This window comes from Lonchura striata, chromosome 2 (genome assembly GCF_046129695.1).
Source record: "Lonchura striata isolate bLonStr1 chromosome 2, bLonStr1.mat, whole genome shotgun sequence".
Taxonomy (NCBI): Eukaryota; Metazoa; Chordata; class Aves; order Passeriformes; family Estrildidae; genus Lonchura; species Lonchura striata.
The window spans coordinates 70,613,122-70,632,199 of NC_134604.1; the positions used below are offsets into that span (position 1 = coordinate 70,613,122).

General features: G+C 39.2%; 1 protein-coding gene across 5 annotated transcripts in view; it reads left to right on the forward strand.

The window, feature by feature from the left end:
• Positions 1-4,241: 4,241 nt before the first annotated feature.
• The window catches only part of SACS (sacsin molecular chaperone), a 58,450-nt gene continuing 43,613 nt past the window's right edge, over positions 4,242-19,078 (forward strand). The window contains exons 1-4 of one of the 5 annotated variants that reach the window (XM_021530628.2): positions 4,242-4,485; positions 5,301-5,340; positions 8,374-8,520; positions 10,709-10,831. The gene's annotated coding sequence lies outside the window, so the exon portion shown is untranslated. Of the gene's footprint in view, positions 4,486-5,300; positions 5,341-7,130; positions 7,227-7,255; positions 7,330-8,373; positions 8,521-10,708; positions 10,832-19,078 lie in introns of those variants that run through there. The other 4 variants (XM_021530626.2, XM_021530625.2, XM_021530627.2 and 1 more) reach the window with 4 other exon arrangements.

Genomic DNA, 19,078 nt, shown 5'->3' on the forward strand with positions numbered 1-19,078 from the left:
AGCCAAAGTCTCCGCCATGACATTTTTGCCCCTAATGTTGAATTTTGCCCCTCATTTGTGTTGTTAGTATTTATCATAGAAAAAGCCCATCTCTTGAATTTGAACACTTGATCTCAAAGTCAAATCTCTGCATGGGCCTATCCACATGTTTTGCACCCACCTTGGGATGCAGAGAGGGCTGCACTGGACTGCAGTGGTTAATGAATCCACTGCCCTGGACAAACGGGGTCAGTCAGGCTGCACGGCTCTGGCTGCATGCCATGGACTGACTGAGCTGGCGTTTAAGTTTTAGTCAGAGGGTGAACAAATTTCATCATTGTTTTAATTTCCCTGCTTGGAATTCCTACTTGATAATCCAGCCTTTTCATGACTCCTCCTACACAGACAACATGCTAGATTTTCCATTATCATGGTGGTACAAAGAAAAAAAAATTTTCTTATGATTACGTAAATATTTGAAATACGCATATGTATATTTCAGTGACGTAAAATATAGGTTAAAAAAAAGCATCATGTCAAGCTAATATGAGCCTACATTAAGTCTCAAAGGACTATAAAATTCCACACCATTAGTGCTGCTAACACTAATAGCTAGGACTGGCAACATACTAATCACTCTGTCTCTAGAAGACCAGGCTGGTATTTTAATCACACAAATGCTAATTGCCTGGCCTTGCTGGCATTAAAATTGTTATGGCACTAATAGCCTGGGCAAGACAGTATTTTAATCATCCTGGATCACAGCCTAGAAATGTTAATTTATAACATTTTTGTCTTTTTATCTAGGTTAAAAAGAGGTCTACCACAGATATGATTGGTTACAAAATGCAGAAATCACAATTTCAACCTAAACTAGAACAAAATCAGGTGTCTCAGCGCTACAGTACCGGAGAATTTTCAGTTAGGTCACCTCTTTCTCATATTTAGTCTTTTTAAATTTTTTTTTTCCTTGCAGCAGCCTTAAACCACATGGGAGTCACTTAAGACAACTGAAGCAGGTTGTGCTGAATAGTTGCTGTTCCAAATATTGCAGTGATCCTACTACAAGATCCAGCTAATGCAGTTCCATATATTTAACCTTGGATAATTAAAACCCTGTCACTATTGTTGACATTAAAAAAAATACTTCAGATTGTTAACAATTCAGATTATCTTCAAATGTCACTGATTAATTATCTGTTATACATTCACCAACTTCAAAGACTCCACTTACTCTTTGCTGTCACATTGTGCAGGTCCCTTATACATGGATTTTGTAGGAAAGTTTTAAGGCTAAATTTCATTTTTATTCCCTTTAATTGGAGGCTGGCTATGCTGGGGGCTGGGGAGAAGAATTAAACAGAAAATTGCCAGTCCTCCTCATACAGCTGAGGAGTGTGATCTTGCAATGCCTCAGAAAATTCAATAAAATTGTGGAGAAAATAGAGTTCACTATGAAAATTAATTTTTATTAAGATTTTTCATTTTGATTTTTTATTTCTCAGAGTGGTTGGGTCACTCTTATGAGATTTTCCACAGTTAAAGCAGTCAGAGCACTCTTGTATCTTCTGAGCTGGATCTGTTACCTAGATGCAATACACTGCCACTTGAGGAAGATTTCAGCTCCCTTCACTACAGGGGTGGCTGTGGGCTGCATCTAGATGATGAAACAACTTACTGGTACTGGAATGTGACAGTGGCCCTTTGTGTGGCAGGTGTGAGGTGTTTTTGGCTGCCTCTAGCCCAGTGCTGCCCAGTAGGAATCCAGCTCTCCCCATTCCACTCCCCAAGAGGCATCAGGGGATGTGACTTTGTGCCTCTCCCTTCATGGACAACATAGAGAAGCTGCTGATGCTGAGGGGGCTGTGTAAGATGAGGTATCCCATTTGAGGAGGAGGGAAGAGAAATTTAAGAGGAAGAGAAATAAGAAAAATGTTTCTGACTGAAAGAAGAGGCAGGTGAACTTTACAAGGTATCAGCTTTGCAGGCCACCAATTTTAGTAGCTGGGTGGCTGCACTTCACCCATGTCAGCACCAATAAAAGTCATACCAAACTCAGCAGCAGCAGAAATGAGCCATCTAATTTTACTTGATTTTCACAGCTGGGATGCTGAATGCATTAATCAAATACTTATTTTTGCCTTTGTTTTAAAGGGGAAATTTGCCCTTCACCTGCTTCCCATGTGGGAAGTCCAGCTGCTTTTTCAGGCTCAGTTTTCAGACAGAGGGCTGCCCTCAGCTGACATTCTTCTATAAGAAGATTGCTAATAATGCTAGTCGTTCATAATCTATTTTCACTCTAGGAATGGAATTTCAAAGGAGGGCTCTTTATGCTTGCTGCTTAAAAAGGATTTGAGCACTTTGTGAGAGAGTGCTTTTAAAGCATTTTTATTTCGATGTCCTCTCCCCTATTGCCTCCTATCCTTGTGATGTTTCCTGTGTCATCTGTGGCTTCATTCCCACCCCCTATATGGATTTTTTCCTGCATTCGGAATGTGACATTGATGTACAGGGCTGATGCCATGCTACTGGCCTATGTGGCCAGTGTGGCCACGGGCAGTCGCAGCCGACACGCATGCCCTGCTCAGAAGGTCCTTCTCAGAGTGCCACTGCGTAGGAGCAACACGACAGCTGTGTGAGATCATTGTGCTGCAGAAGCTTACCTAGTGGGGCAATGTTTTGGAGACTGGCACTGCTGTTTTCCTGGCTAAACAGTCTGCTCTGCCTGGTTACAATGTCCTTTTGTTTACTTGAACTCAGACAGGATTTGTTAATGTTTCTGTGGTTAAAGCTGAGATGTGATGACCAGAAAAATGTGTTTTCATTGATCTCTATGCAACAAAAAGCAATATTGTAGGGACAGCATTGCTGTTTATTACACTTGGTTCCTCTGACCTTTCATGATCAGGATTCCAAATATAAGGATGTTGTCCTCTTCTGGTAAATTGCTTCTGATAGCACAAATAATTTCATTTACTATCAGATGTACTTTAATATGGAATAGACTTCTTTTCCTTGGAGGAGTAATATTTTCTTTTATACAATGCAGCAGTAGCATCTTAGTATTTGCAATGTTATTTTAACCTTCAACAGAACAGAAGCCAGCCTCAGGAAAACAGGTTTTTCTAACCAAAAGTGGCAGAGGTGTAGTAAAGTCCAGGAGTTGTCTAAGGAGTAGTCCTCTGTCTGTACAAAGCTGAATTAGTACTCTGTTTGTTTTTTCTCCCTCTGCTGACATTACCCTGTAGAGCAGCTATTTCTAGTCCATCACCTGTGCATCTCAAGACTGCAGAGGGAGAAGGGAGCTCCAGATTCAGGAGAAATCCCTAATCTCATCCTTTCAGCCAGTGCTGAAGCTCTTGTGAAGTGGTGTGTTAGTCGAGCATTTTAAATGAAGACTGACAGGTTGGAATGAATTGTTTCTGCCAGTAGGCTACTGGATCAAGGGGAGGGACAACATTCTACACTTGCACGTGGAATTCAAAGAAACACAACTGGAAAGATTAGAAGGGGTCTCAAAGGGAAGGTTTCTTGGTTTTCCTGGAGGACAACCTGACAAGTTAACATGAAGGACCAAGGGGAGAGAATGAAAAATCTTAGAAACGCCTTAAATACTAAGATCTGCTTTATGCAGTTGATCACATGAATAGGAATAAGAATGTAAAATCAATAAGGAGATGAGTTTAAAAATGTGGAAGTGCTAACAGCTACCTGTGCCAGCTTAAAAAATGAAACCAAGATACTGGGATGCTACTGGTAGCCCACAGACTTCTGACTTTTGATGTAATCAGCACTGGCAAAATTAATTTAAGGAAGTTCTAAAGAGTGTGAGCATACCATGCTAGCAAAACAGAGGCAGAACGGTAAAGCTATTTGCTAAAACTGCTATACAGACAAAACTTTTAACAGAGGACTTCTTCAAAATGTGAACATTTAAATGTAAACATTCTTTGACACAGAAAGAGAGTTGAAGGGTGAAATAATTAAGCAAAAAACCTATTAATGTCAAGAAAAAATTGAATTAAAGAGAAATAATCAAAAAATTTGATCTGTTACAGGAAACAGTTCAAATGCATGTTACACCTTGAGTAACAACTCTTAAAATTGTATTATTTTGGCCTTCTGTTTTGGTATCCTTCCACATCTGTTTGACTGGCCTGTTCCTGGAGCTTGTATTGTGCTCCTGAAACCTGAGGTTAGTCAGGACCATATCTCTTTAAAAAAAACCCCACACAGACAAAGAAAGAAAAAGCCCAGGCTGGGAAGGGGGAGCTAAAGCCTCTGCTGCATTGGGCTGTTCGGATACATCGGCTGCAGTAGCGGTCACGCATCCCTCCGCAGCCTGCTGATTTTGCAAAAGAGGGGGCAAAGGATCATTTTGCAGTCCAGATGCTGGCAAACACAAGCAATCAATGGAAGGAAAGGCACAATGAGCAGACAAGCATGGGGAAGCGGCTTACGAAGAAATAGTTAAATGCCGAGCTTTGTCCCGGCTGATGCCGCGATGTAAGTACGAGCTCAACAGATCCCGTGGTCACTGCAGTTGTTTGTGGGAGATGTTTTATGGGTATCCTGATGATTTTAGCACTTACAGCTGGAGAAAATATTAACTGTGACTCGTTTCATAGTGTATTTAGCAAATAACTGTATTGTGTCTGTCTCTACAGGATTTTTGAGTGACTCACAGGCTGCAGTGTGTTGGTAGGGTGGGTGAAGAGTAGAACTGTGTACATGAGCTTATTCTTCTTTCCTGAATGGCTTATCTGGGCTCTGCTCTATAGATGTGCTAGCGGATTGCTGCAGCACCACCCTCCCTGTGCAAAGGCCTCTTACTGAATTTCAGCTCTGCCTTCAAGCACAGGGATGCACAATGCATTTTTTCACACTCTCTAGAATGATTTGTTATACAAACTTACTTCATGCCAAGTGCTTTATTTTAATTTTTTCTCATGTATGCAGCTGTAGAAAGCCTATGAAATTTCAATGGCTTCATGTGTTACTATCAGGAGACTAGTTCTTAACATAGCTCTTCCGAAGAGACTGCCAAGTATGATTTATTACTTGAAGGAATGTACACTTTCCTATCTTTGGGCTGTTGCTAGCTGAAGTAGATGTATACATTTTTAAATGTAAGCCTTTTTCTTACAGAAATTCAATCTGTTCTCTTTGACAACTGATTTACTGCTTTTTATTCCGCATATGCCCTAATGATCTAGTAATGATCTAGCTTCAAGAGAAAAAACAGAGCTAGGGCAAGTTTACTGCACTGCATTTCTCAGCAATTTTTTTTTTTTGTAATCAGACAAAATTTTTTATTGTAGCTAAAACTACACCTATCAGCAGAGTGAAAAAACACAAGTAGTGAGTATTTCCTTGTTATTTCATAAGAATATTAATTTTGCTTTCATCTGTCTAAGTACTGTATAAAGCTCTAGTGATTTGCTCTAAGCCAGACAATATAATCTACCTATTTGATGTCCTCTGTGGCTGCACCTTGGTGTTTAATGTAGCTCCTGCAGAAAGAGCTGGGAGATGTCCCTCGGTGTAGTGAAGGTGACAGTGGGGTGATGGTGACAGGCAGCCTGTGTGGGCCTGTTAAGGAGGGTGGGCAGTTCTTGCAAGGAGGAGCCTCCTTTCATGCATCTCTTTTGGGACCTGGCAGAGCTGCAGCTCCTGAGGTTGAGGGTTGCAAGGGCATTTCTGCCCCATCACAATGATCTCCTTTGTGGGGATTTAAGGCAGATCTTCCCCCACACCAAGGAGCCCACAGGGAAGTTTTTACCATCACCTTGTATTCCCAGAGGTGTAAGAGCTCCATCAGCTGTCTATTTGCAAAACAACTTCTTACTGCTTGCTATCAGAAACTGAATTATAAGAAGCTAAATTTATCCCTTAATAAGCTTATAGCAAATTACTGTTGCCTAGGGAGCGTTCTGGCAGTGGTCGTGAATGTTGAAGCTTGGTGTTGTCAGTGTTCATCCTTGTTGCTTCCTCCCGTGTGTCAGGATTGTCACCTTCTCAACACTGAACAGAATTTCTGGTTGGAAAGAGGGTTTTCAAAGATTAAGTAATCATTTGCAAGAATAACAAAATATTTAAAAACTCCTCAGTCCCACATAGCAAAGGTCTGTTCACCTACTAAAAATGTGCAGGACTATTGGATAAAATAGTTTTACAGGCTGCTTACTGTTGTGCAAAGACAGTGGGAAAAATTCAGCTCCTGTGTACTTCCATTGTTTTCAGCAGAAGTACACTGGGGTGAATTTGGTGTTTCTGGGGCCAATTCAAAAACATTTTGTTTCTCTGTCACACTTTCTTGATTGTTTTCCTGTTTCTTAGATGTGATTTTTTTTATGACCTCCAAGGCAATAGGCACAAATTTATAAAGTATAATGCAGAGGACCTAAGATGCTCAGGTTTGGACCATATTTTTTTTTTTCTGTTAAGGGAAGCACAGCAGCCCTTCCAGAAAAAACTGATATATCATATATCTAAAACTAGCCCATGATCATTGACTTCAAATTTTTGGGGGCCCTTGAATTTTACTCTCAAATGTGGAGTTTCTAAAATACTGTATTAGTTTTTATTTTAAAATATAGACAAGTGTAAGCTTTGTAAGGCAAAAAAGAATTTTATTGAAGAATTTAAACAGTGTCTACTTGCTTAGTATGCAATAACACTTGGAATACCACAGAATTGAAAGCATGCATGTCAGATTTTGAAATATTTGATCTTTTAGAAGATCTACTCTTTTTTGAAAAAAGTGTTAATTCACTCAGCAATATTTTTTGTTATATACACAATTATTTAGCAATTATTTCTGCCTCAGCTAAGAAATATAACAACTCACACAATTATTTGGTATAGTAGGTTGACATTTTTCTTCTAAGTGTGTATTTAATGGATATATGTGCACTTAGCAGTCTTGAGCTAAATCTATAAATAGAGTGATATAGTTAATTTGCATTTTTTTGTCTTCTTTTTGATCAGCTTAACAGAAGATGGTCATTGTTTAGAACCTTTAGCAAGATGTTGTGATAGAGGTATGCCAGAACTGTGAGAAAGTAAGGTTTCACATTGTCCATGAAGATCTAAATGTGTTTATGTGCAAAAAAATAGTGCAGCTAAAAATAAGGCATTATTTCTGACAGGTAATGGTTACACTCATGAGAGGATGGGGCAGGTGTTTTGATCTCCTTTGGTGACCTCACAGGAGGGCATGAATGTGCCTCAGGCCCCTCTCAGTGGTAAGGTTTGGTTTCTCTTTTTTTTACAGGAGCATTTTACAGCTGGCTGCATATACCAATCACCACGTATTTCAGATCTGACAGCTGGTAGAAAATAGCAAAGGTCAGAGCTTTAGCATTCTGGTCTCCCATGAGAAAAGAAACAACAGTGTTACTATTTAAATTGCTGTTTTGTCAGGGATAGAGTTAATATTCTTCCTGGCAGCTGGCACAGTGCTGTGTTTTGGATTTAGTATGAGAATGATGTTGATAACACACTGATATAGTTGTTGCTAAGTAGTGCCTGCTCTAGATCAAGGACATTTCAGTTTCCCTTGCTCTGCCAACAAGGAGAGACACTGGAAGTTGGAAGGCAGCACAGCAAGGACAGCTGAGCTAAACTAGCCAAAGGGTATTCCATACCATAGAATGTCATGTGCAGTATATAAGCTGGTTGGAGGGGCTGGTTACTGCCCAGGGATGGGCTGGGCATTGGTCAGCAGCTGTGCTGTGCATCACTTGTATCACTTGGGTTTCTGTCTCTCTTTTTGTTTTATTCCTTTGCATGACAATTATTATTGTTATTGTTGTTTAATTACATTTTCTAACCTATTCTCATCTCAACCAATGGGTTTCACCTCTTTCTGATTCTCCTCCTCATCCCACTGGGGGAAGATGGGTGAGCAAAGCATCTGAGTGGTGCTTAGCTGCTGGCTGGAATTAAATCACAACAGAGTTGTAGCTTTGGTGAAGCAAAAGGATCAGCCTGTACTTTTTTTTCATTTTAAGACAGGCTGATTTACTTATCTCTTTGTTAGTTATATATGGTGAAATGTGGAGCTCTGCAGAGGTAACAACCAAGTTATTGTCTGATTTTAAATGACGTAAGCTGAGATCTTGGGAAATGTGATAGTTGCTTCAGAGTGGTCTGATGTGCTTTACAAGAAAACACCAGCTGTTTTCAAATCCTGTCCCATAAAATCATTCACACTATGAAAGAAATTGCTAATGTCCGATGTCTGGAGACCTGCTGGGAGAGAAGGGAAACTTCAGGATTGTGCCCTCAATCCTTGTTTGTACCTGCACTTTCCCCAAAAAATGTCTCCTGTAAACCTTCCCCTTCCTTCTCAAATTTCTCTCTACATACTGTTCTTTTTCTCCATACCAGGACAATCCCTACACAAATCACCACTGCTGACCAGCTGCCATGATGGTTTTTTGTAACAGCAGTGCCAGTCCCAGCCTGTCCTAATCCTCTGGCAGCACCTTGCATTTCTCCAACTCTCCAGGTCACAGATGCACTGCTAAATAAGAGGTAGGGAACTAAATACTGCTCAAGTCCTTAGCTCTCTGTGCTCAGAGGTGCAGCCAAGCTCCTGCCTGCATGTTATGAGCCAGGATCTCTGTCTAGTCTCTCTGTCTCTTCATGGGTAAGAGAGAGAGCAAGATGTGCACTGGAGGATGATTTTTGCACTATAGAGTGATGTAGAGCTTCATTCCAGTTGCCAGCATTTTTAAGCTCACTACTTTCATGCTCATATTGGACTGGTGTTGAAAATACTTCCCTGCATTGGCTTGTATTTCCCCACCCTGTGCTAGTTAGAATCTCAGCCTAATGCTGTTGACCCACCACAGTAAAGTAGATTTAAGAGCTGAAGAACTTAAATTGTTTAAATTGATTTCTGGTTTGTTTTGGTTACTCCTGTTTTGGTACTCCTGTAAAAATATCGCTTTGACTCATGCTTGTTATTTGATGTTTATGCAGTGTACATATATGGACACAGGGACATCTCTGAAACAGCTTTAGTGGTGTGGAAAGCTCATCCCTTTGGGACATACACAATCATACAATAATCTATTTAGTTGTGTAGGTTAGCAAGCTGTTCACTACTGCAGAAAAATAGATCATTAGATATGAGATTTTTCATATCTTCTGTGATATATGCATAAAGATGGATTTATTGCAGTTTCTCATTAGCTGTGATGTCAGATAAGGATGATGTCAGATAAGTTGTGCATGCCCTGTCTTATAAATAATAAATGAGAAGGACACTGTTCCATCTTCAGCTGATGGATTAATGTTATGGCTGGATGGAAAAGCTACCAGCTTAATTTGTGGAACATAATGGAGCAACAAAATTGCTTAGACTCCCTTAAGTGCATTTATCCTGCCTGACCCTTTATCTTGGCATCTTTGGCATCTCATCATGTTGTAAAATCCAAGTAGCAATGAAATCTTACTGTTTCTTAAAAAATGCCAAAAATAATAGAAAAAACTGCAGTGGTTTTTTGGGCAACCAAAACTCTATAATATAAAAATCTTTCACATACCCTTTCAGCATGGCTTCATTTATTAATTATTAGCATAGCAACTGCAATCAAAAGTGTGCTTCTCATTTCTTTCTTTTTATTGTAGTGTTGCAAAGAGAGCTTTGTTGTTATAAGCTCATCATTAATCATAATTTTCACTAATAAGGTGCACTTTAATCAAGTAGTTCAAAACACTCTGCATACACTCATGAATGCATCTTTATTTATTTATGCAGCACATGATGCTTAATATAGCTCTCTATGAATAATGCTAGAGCTGTTTGATGTGTTGAAAAGTTCATGTTCAGACCCTCAGTCATTTTCTTTCAGTGTTAGGCCACCTTTTTAGTATTTTTGATAGGGGGAAGAAAAAAGGGTATTAAAATATCCCTCTAGAACGTACTATGTAGACTTGGGTATATTGTGAAGCAATGGAAGAGAAGGATGTGATGGCAAGTCATGGGCACAGCAAATCTAGGCAGAGTTTTAAGGATGTTTTTCGACAACAGTTGCTGTCATGAATGGCACCTGCTACATAAACAGGTGACATTTTAGTGCTTTTCACACTTGGCAGCATCTGTAAATTATTTGGGTAGTCTCAGCTTTTAAAATATTTCCTCTGCACTCTCTTGGTATGCTGTATCAAGCCAGATCTGTGTTCATCTCCTTGCTGCTGCAACATTTGGCATTCCTAGTTGAAAGTTTTCACCATAATGTGTCCCGCTGTATAGACAAGCTCCCCCCACTTATGAAGTAGAAATTAATACAGATGCATTCCCTGCTTAAAAGCATACTAGTCATAGACAGAAAATGCCATGCCATTTGTCATCAATTGGGGCTGACAAATGACATAGAGGAAAAAAACACTTCTGGTCATGTCTGTTAAACCCTATCCATACTTGTACAAGTACACAGTGATCATAAAAATGTCATCCTGGGGTTTTTTTTTGTTTTGGATTTTTTGGTTGTTTGTTTTTTTTTTTTTTTTAATTTAAAAATTGGAGGAAGTGTAGAGAAAAAGGATTTTTAAAAATTAACATCAGTAACTAAAAAAAAAAAAAATAGCCATGCAACACACACTTCAGAAATATTTCTGTTGGTCTGAATACTCTTTGCCAGGTATATGAACAGAACCCATGAGAGCTGATCTCACTCTTGCGTCTGTTTCTCACACAGCTCTCTGTCCTTTGCAGGGAAGTTTGGCTGGTTACCATGTGGAATTGTTTTGGAGAAAGAATATAGCCTGCAAAACATTCCCCACTTCTTACTCATGGACCTGCCTCTCTCCTTAACACCAGTCATGGACACATGCAGGGGTAAGTCTGTGCTAGGAACAATGTAGCCATCACTATTTCAGGCCTTTTGACCTTAAACAAACCCTGTTTCTTCAAAGTTCTTGCAAATCTCTCAAGATCACTGGGATGTCATAGGAGGCACAGAGACCGGGGAGCAGGACTACCTACTGGATGCATGGCCCAGATCTAGCCTGGTTCTGACCTTGGGCATTGTGTGTATCTGATATGCCAGTTCCTGCACCCAGGACCAAGTAATGCCAGGCACATGCACAAACCCTGAGAGGAGCAGCTGGAGAGCAGCCCAGCAGAGAGGGATCTGGGGTTCATGGTAGGCAGCAGCTCAGTGGGAGTCAGCAGTGAGCCCTGGCAGCCAGGAAGGTAAAACCCATCCCAGGGTACATCAAACAGCATCCCCAGCTGGGCAAAAAAGGGAGTATTAATATACTTTTCCATAGGTCAGGATCAGTCTGATCCAAATTAATGTTTGGTTTTCTCTTCTCTCTGCACAGGTCTGGTCTATTTGTTCAGGTTGCTGTGATGTATCTGTAGGTTCTGAATTATGCGATTCCTTCTAATAGCTGCAGATTGGGGGCCCTTATTCTCTATTTGACACTGCAGTGCTAGTGTATGAAACAAACAGTTGTTACAAAAGATTTTGCTCCCAGCCTTAGTCAGAGATTACTGTGGTAAGTCTGGTGCAAGGCAAAACTGATGTGATTTGCTCTTCTACCTTTAGCTGGACAGTCTTGTGGTGTGCTTGGGTACAAGCAAACAGAACAAAATCACCAACATCAACATTGAAATTCTCTGCTAGCTGACTGAACAACAGTGAGTTTCTGTTTCAGGAGAGCACACTAAGGCATTTTGTCCTTAATGTATCCATTAATTTTTGGTTTATAGCCTACATTTAGCAGATCTGAGATGCATGAGTGCACTACTCATGAGGCACAAAGATCTGTAACTGCCCAGAACACTTTTTCCCAGTATATAGTACTTTTCTCTGATTCATTAAAAATATTTCCTACAAAAATGGCAATTTCAGAAATGATCTAATTACTTCCAATTAGAGTGAATTAATTTTAATTCCTACCTCAGGTTAGGGAATTTCAGTTTCTGCACCTTTTTTCCTATTAGTCATATCATCTTGGCTCCCATGTTGAATGTGAAAAATATCAGGGAATGCTACTTGACTTTGCTACCTTGCTCTATAATAGTTTCTGAATGTGGCTTTCTAAGTAAAAAGGCCATATCTCAAATTGAATTCAGAAATCATTTGGAAGCTACTGCAGGGTAGGAAATGCACTGTTCAGTGAACAAGTGCACTGCACACAGCCTGCAGTCCAAAACTGCTGTTCTGATGAGATGAATCAGAGCTCAGTTTCATCAGATGTATTTATGTCAGCAATGCATGTTTGTCTCACCTGGAGATCCCTCTAACTGGGGCTGTCTGCATCTCCCATCCCTCCCAAAGGACAGACTGACTTGGCAGGCTCATGATGTCATTAAGATTACCTCATCATAAGCTTTCCAGTAACCCCATGTAAAGAAAGGCTCTCTTCACAAGAATAGAGGGCAGGAGAAGTATTAGGAGAAGGTTTGCCTTCATAAATGCTCCTTTGAGAGTTGTTAATACTTTTTCCTCCATGAAAATATTGGTAATATACTGTAACTGTAGACTTGAAATTCTCTCATCAGGCTTTTGTCTGTCAGATGTAGATTTCTGAGCTATAGTCTAAGAATTTCCATTTCCAAACTTTAATAAATGAAATACTGCAAAACACATTCATACAATCAATCAATCAATCAATCAATCACATTTACATATATCTGATAAAGGTTAGTGCTTTGTGGCTATCAATATTCCCTGAATCCAAATAACTGTAAACAAAAGGAGAACCTTCCATATAATAATAGACACTCATTTGGTAAAAGCAGGAAAAAAAAAAAAAAAAAAAAAAAAAAAAAAAAAGACACTGAACTGTACTTAGAAGACAGAAAGTTCAACTAAAAACACAACTACTCTTATCACCAGGCATACTTACTTCCTGGCCATCTGTGCTGCAAAGCAACCAAAGGGGAAGATGCTAGGCCAGAGAAAGCAGTGAGGCCACCTATCATATTGATAGCATTCAGGGAACACTAATGCCTAAGACAAACTTAAATTCATTTTTTCATTGAAGATAATTTTTTTCAAGATCTGAACCCATCTACCTGTCATTGAAATGCTGAAGTTACATCACTAACAGTGTTTGGACATAGCAAAACCCTTCACTTAAGGGTAAAAACAAAAATAATTTTTAGACATAATGTGTGAAAGGATAACTTACCATATATGCATATTACTTGTTATAACTACTTGGAGTTTGACTTACTCAGTAGGTAAGAAAATTTCCTTAGTGAATTTTTTTCTGCTTTAAACACTTGAATGTAAACAAATAGCTATTTTTGTACATCTAAACAAACTAAATCAAGTATTCTTATTTGGTATAGTTCATTATACCTAAGCCTGGGCTGCCTGTTAGCTTATAGTGCAGGAGGCAATGCATAGGGAATTTAGATACCAAGACTGGGTATTCAGCTTTAGGGCATAACTGACCTTATAGTATATCACTATTCTAAGTTCATCTTTGGAATAATTTCAGTTACTGTTTCAATTTAAGTGTTTATCTGCAAAGTGTACTTCAGATGCACTCTGAGACTTCATGTATCTCTTATAATGGTTTTCTGAGTACAGCATAGTACAGTGCCCTTAAGTAACCAAGAAGGGTGTTTGGTTTTCCTGATATTTCAGCCACTAGTAATGTTGCGGAAAAAAAAAAAAAAAATTAAGGTGTAACTTTTCCAGGTTACTCTTGAAGAAAAGTGCTTGAAGGAGATTTCTTTTAGCTAAATCCTAACAAAATCTATATTAAAAAAAAAAAAAAAAAAGAGACCGAGAAGGAAATCTGCAAAACTACTCAGTTCCCTTCCTTCCTTTCTATGGAATTGTATTTTCAGAGCACTTGACCAACTACTTTTCCTTCCAGCTCCGTATCACTTACAGAGACTGAGTTCAGCAAAAACTATGCAATTGTTCTGAATTTTTAGTATTTTTTGTATAAGGGCTCAGTTCTTATCTTGTTCTTCACCTGGTTTCTCATCAGGGATTTTGAGACCGACCCCCTGCTGATAGAAAATTCATAAACTCTTGCACTGGCCAGTCTGCACAGAACATTGTGTTGCTATGGTGGATGGTCCAGACTGTTTCAGACACTAGAAATTAGTGTTCAGTTCAGACTTAGTGTACCCTGCTTTAGAACAAGAAAAGCTTATCTATGAACCTGTGTTTCTCTAAAGGCATTATATTCTGCAGTCAAGTCGTAATTCATATGCTATTTTTTCCTCAGCTTAATAGCCCATTGTTCATATCTTTGTGACTGCAATGCTCTTTAGGCTTCTGTATTATGGTTCATAGGCAGAGTCAGTTTCCCTTTTCATTGGAAAGCCCACTAAAAGATTCAGAACCAACATTAAACACAAATAGTTCTCCTTCTGCTTGTCCTTTTTTTATGGCAGCCATTGCTTTAAATTTCATAGGAAAGGTCTTAAAATCACCACATTTCTGTAAAACAGCAGTGAGGTCTTAACCATATGGCTCTTTCTCCAAGTTTTGTGGGGTTTTTTAAGACTTTTCCTCCAGCTGCTATGCATTGTTGAGAAATCACTTCGAGACATTGTCATTTGGTATCTGAGTTTACTTCATCAGAATTTGATAAAAGGATTCTTTATGCATAATTCAACCACAGAGTCCCAGATGGTTACTGTGAAGTCATTTGAATACCATAGAACCAAACTTTTTCCAAGTTTGAATCAAACATACTGTTCCAAATAATTTTTATAGTTTTCCTAATGTTGCATGTAATCATACTTCTTGAGTCACCTTTTCTGTAAGTGAAGTACAGCAGGTCTTGTGTTAAGCACATTTGCATTTTAAGAATTGTGTTATTGTTCCTCTATCCAGGCAGCATTGAGCTGGGAAGAGATACTGGATTAATCTTCAGAACAACTGGGCTGTCAGCTCTGCTTGCTGCAGTGCTGGATTGCTAGTGGCTGCTCTGTTTGTTTAGGCAACTCTGAAATCTTTTCCAGTATGTGCTGCAAATGCATCCACACCAGAACTACTACTCACCTTTATGCCTTCACTGATTGCTGCTGGCGGCTGTGATCTTTCCTTTAATAATAAAGAAGTTTTCACAATGAATAAATTTCAGGGATGGTCAGATGACTGCCATGCTGTGAGGCAAAGAGCAGGATAGGGTCTTCACTCATCTTGAGGGAGCTACAAAACCTTGCTGAAAGTCATAGAACCACAGAATGTGCTGGGTTGAAAGGGACCTTTAAGATCATACAGTTCCAACCTCCTGCCATGGTCAGGGACACCTTCCACTAGACCAAGTTGCTCAGAACCCTATCCAATATTGCCTTGAATGCATCCAGAGATGGAGAATCCACGGTTTCCATGGGCAGCCTGTTTCTGTGCCTCACCACCCTCACAATGAAGAAATCTCTTCAGAAGTTCTTATCTAAAGCTACCTTTCAGTTTGAATCCATTCCCTCTTGCCCTATCTCTACAGGCTCTTGTAAAAGCCTCTCTCCACCTTTCTTTATGGTTTCCTTCAGGCCACAATTAGGACTCCATGAAGACTTCCCTCTTCAAGGCTGAGCAATCCCAATGCTCTCAGCCTTTCTTTGCAGGGAGGTGCACCATCCCTCTAATCATCTTGCTGGCCTCCACTGTACTCACTCCAACAGGTCCCTGTCCTCCTTGTGCTGTGACCCCAGAGCTGATGCAGCCCTGCAGGTGGGGTCTGAGCAGAGCAGAGGGGCAGAATCCCCTCCCTGGACCTGCTGCCCACCAGTGGAGGCAGCCCAGGACACCATTGGCTTTCTGGGCTGTGAGAGCTCATTGACAGCTCATGACCATTGTAAGAGGAATAGCTGCTGGTCTTCATGGTGCTGGTGTGGCCTTGGAAAGGATAGGCACAAGCAATACTTGCTTGTGCAAGTATTGCACTGACTGCTGCATTTGTTCTGATTTTCATCTCTTAAATATTTTTATCCTTGTAGGTATGTTTGTGGTGTCTCATCAAAAAACAATAATGCCTCCTGTGCAAATGCAAAATCATTACAATCTAGAAAAAGAATAACTTTGTTGCAGCTGCCATCACTCTCTTCTCTATATAAAAATCAACAAGGATACAGCATTTTTACTGATTTTAATATGAATACCATTAATGAGATAGAAATTGTAGCATTAATATTATCAAGTCTATTCTTAAAGTATTGGCATTTTGGAATGTTTTTCAGTATAGTTTTAATCTTAAAATCTTATGTGATAGAGCATGAAAGCTCCTGTAATTCACAACAATATAAATGCAGAGCCATATATTTTACTGATGGCACTGATTTCTATCTGCTAATGGCGTAGATTACTCATTTCAGTTGAAGCTGCTACACTAAAACTGTCTAGGCAATTAACATACTAAGGACATATCTACTTTATTTCCAGCTTTTATAGCTTGCTGTCACATTATTGTATTTCACTGTATCAGGTCTGTCTCAAATTTCTGCAGAACAGGTATCTCTGAGAAGTTTTTACATTTGTGTGGTATCTGCAGTTGTGTGATGGCCTTGAATTTAATTTGATAGAAGTGCATTTTGAACTCAGCTATTGTAAATTGTGTGTTGACAGGAACTATTTGCGCTTTTAGACTGTCTAAAACATGTATTAAGCTTTAGCTATTGCAGTATTTTTTCCACAGATTTCCTACTCAAAACTTTGGATAGTGTTCAGTAATTCTGATCATTCTTGTATTTTTTTCCCATGCTGCTGGACGGACATAACAATTCTGGTTTAGACATTATCACTGTGTAAAGAAACTCAGTGTATTTCATTTAGACTGATCCTAATATTAATTAGTATGTAGAAGGAATGAACAGATAGACAATCAGACAATGGTTTTTAAAACAAAAATTTCTGTAGCAGTGTATATATATATATATATATATATATATATACACACCTACCTGGTTTGCAGGCAAAATGAGGTATTTGTGTAGCTGTACCTGTGGTTCCTACCTACAACTAATCACAGACATCCACAAAGTTGATTGTTTTTGCACTTTGACTGCTAAACCTCTTCCCCCAAAATTCAATTAAAGATACAAGTAAAGTCCTCCAGCAAAAGTGTTTTATCCTAAAAGGTAGTAAATTTCACAGCAGAAAATTGGCATAGGCATTGATTATAACTGGCTTTTTTTTCCTCCAGGAGAGATTTATGGTTGGCTATAGCAATAAATTCAATTAGAAAATGTTCTCAGATGCTGCAGCTCAGTATCATATAAAAGTATAAGGTAACCTGTATGACCAGCTCAGGCACCAAGGAATTGTAAGGTCAGTAAGTTAAGTGCGCCAGGATAAATCTGTATCTGGTATCTGACAGCCAAATTGGCTCTCTTTCTTTCCATGGGAGACAACATAAGACATGACGGTGTTGAAATCTTTCTAGGATTGTAATGTGATCTGGTACCAAACTTTTGGTCACATCTGTGCTGGCAAGACCAAGCACCTTCGAGGACTATTGGAATTATTTGCTGGGGTAGAGATGTCAGTTCACACTGTGCTAGAACATGCTTTTCTGCTAAGCAAACTATTTATTGTATAAATAATTTTAGGCTGGTTTTAGGTAATTTGGACCTCCCAATTTTCTGAACAAGGTGTCATTGTCAAAAATCCTAGAAGATATTTCTGTTTTCCTAGCATGTGTCAGTACCAAGAAAAGTAACATATCAAGGGGGCAACATAATAAAGGACAATCTTTCAGAGACCAAGTCTAGAAATAGAATGGAGTCTGAGAAAGTGTGTCACTCACTAATTATGGAGACGCTGCCTCTTAAAGTCATAATTAGCTTTCTATTACTTTTTATTATAATGTATTTTCCCTTTATCGTTCCTCAAGGCTGTCGCTGTTGAGGCGGGATGGGAATGAGAAGACTCTGACCAGAAGGCTGCTGAGAGTAAAACTCCGATTTATTCAAAATACACCGATCTTTTATACAGAGCTTCTTGAGGACCAACTTCATTGGTCCTGAAATGAAAACAACCCACACCATTGGTGCAAAGTGCTTGATGTACAGTGATAGAACCTAACTATAAACAATGTGAATAACAAGAGAAATAGAGAATTATTTATATTCTTCTCCAGATCTTTCCCAGGCTTCTGCCTGTCTAGAAATTCTCAGTTTCTTTCTTTGACTGAATCTGAGACCCACACAAGGCAATTGAAGCTGCTCAACTGACTTGAAATACTTTTCATGTGTGATTTTTCTAATGGCATTTTACAGGAACTGGTATAAGTTACCCTTATCTTCCAGCCATGGCTGCACACACAGTGTCTGGGCCTCTTGAGCCTGGCTTTCCACTGTAGCCAAAAAGCCTTCCCTTAGCACTCCCCTCCAACTGCAACCCATTATGCAGCTGGGTTGCAATAGTTTTGCTCTTTTTGAAATCATTCACATCTGAGAAAATGGGACTGGATTTGTATGACCCTTTGCTTCAGTCTCTATTACTTAAGTATGACTTAAAGGTGGATTTTCTTTTGATTATAAGGTAGATTTATAGCTCATTATCCAGAGAAAGAAAAATCCATATTGAAACCACTTAGCAATATATTATGCTAACTTAAATTCTTCATAATGATTGTCACAGAAAACATGCATTCAGGATTCATACATTTCGACATTTTTTTACTGAGTAGGTAAAATCCTTAAGTATTAAAAAACCCCAATATTCAAGCTACAGATTCTACTTCCCTTTCTTTCACAAGATTTGTATTTCAGGAGCATGCTTACATCTAATTCATCTTTTGCAATTTAGCCACAGTTGTTTTCCTTTCTGGGTCAGGAAGGAATGTCTGCACATTGCTGTTTGAAGAGGGAGATATACAACTGCACATTATGAAATGACTTGCCAACACTGTCAGGAGCTCAGAGAAGGATTTACATTTGAACAGATGCAGAACAATAATGGAACACCACTGTCAGTACTCCCAGCTCTCTTAAACTTATCTTCCTTGGGTAATAATGTTGTATGTTGTTTCCTGCAGCTTGACAGCACACATCTTGCCTCACTTATACACTGTTCTGGTGCTACTGAAATTCAGTGGAAATAGTTCCCAAAGGGTAGATGTTGACCTATACTATACACCTTGGGATGGGGGATTAGCTGGG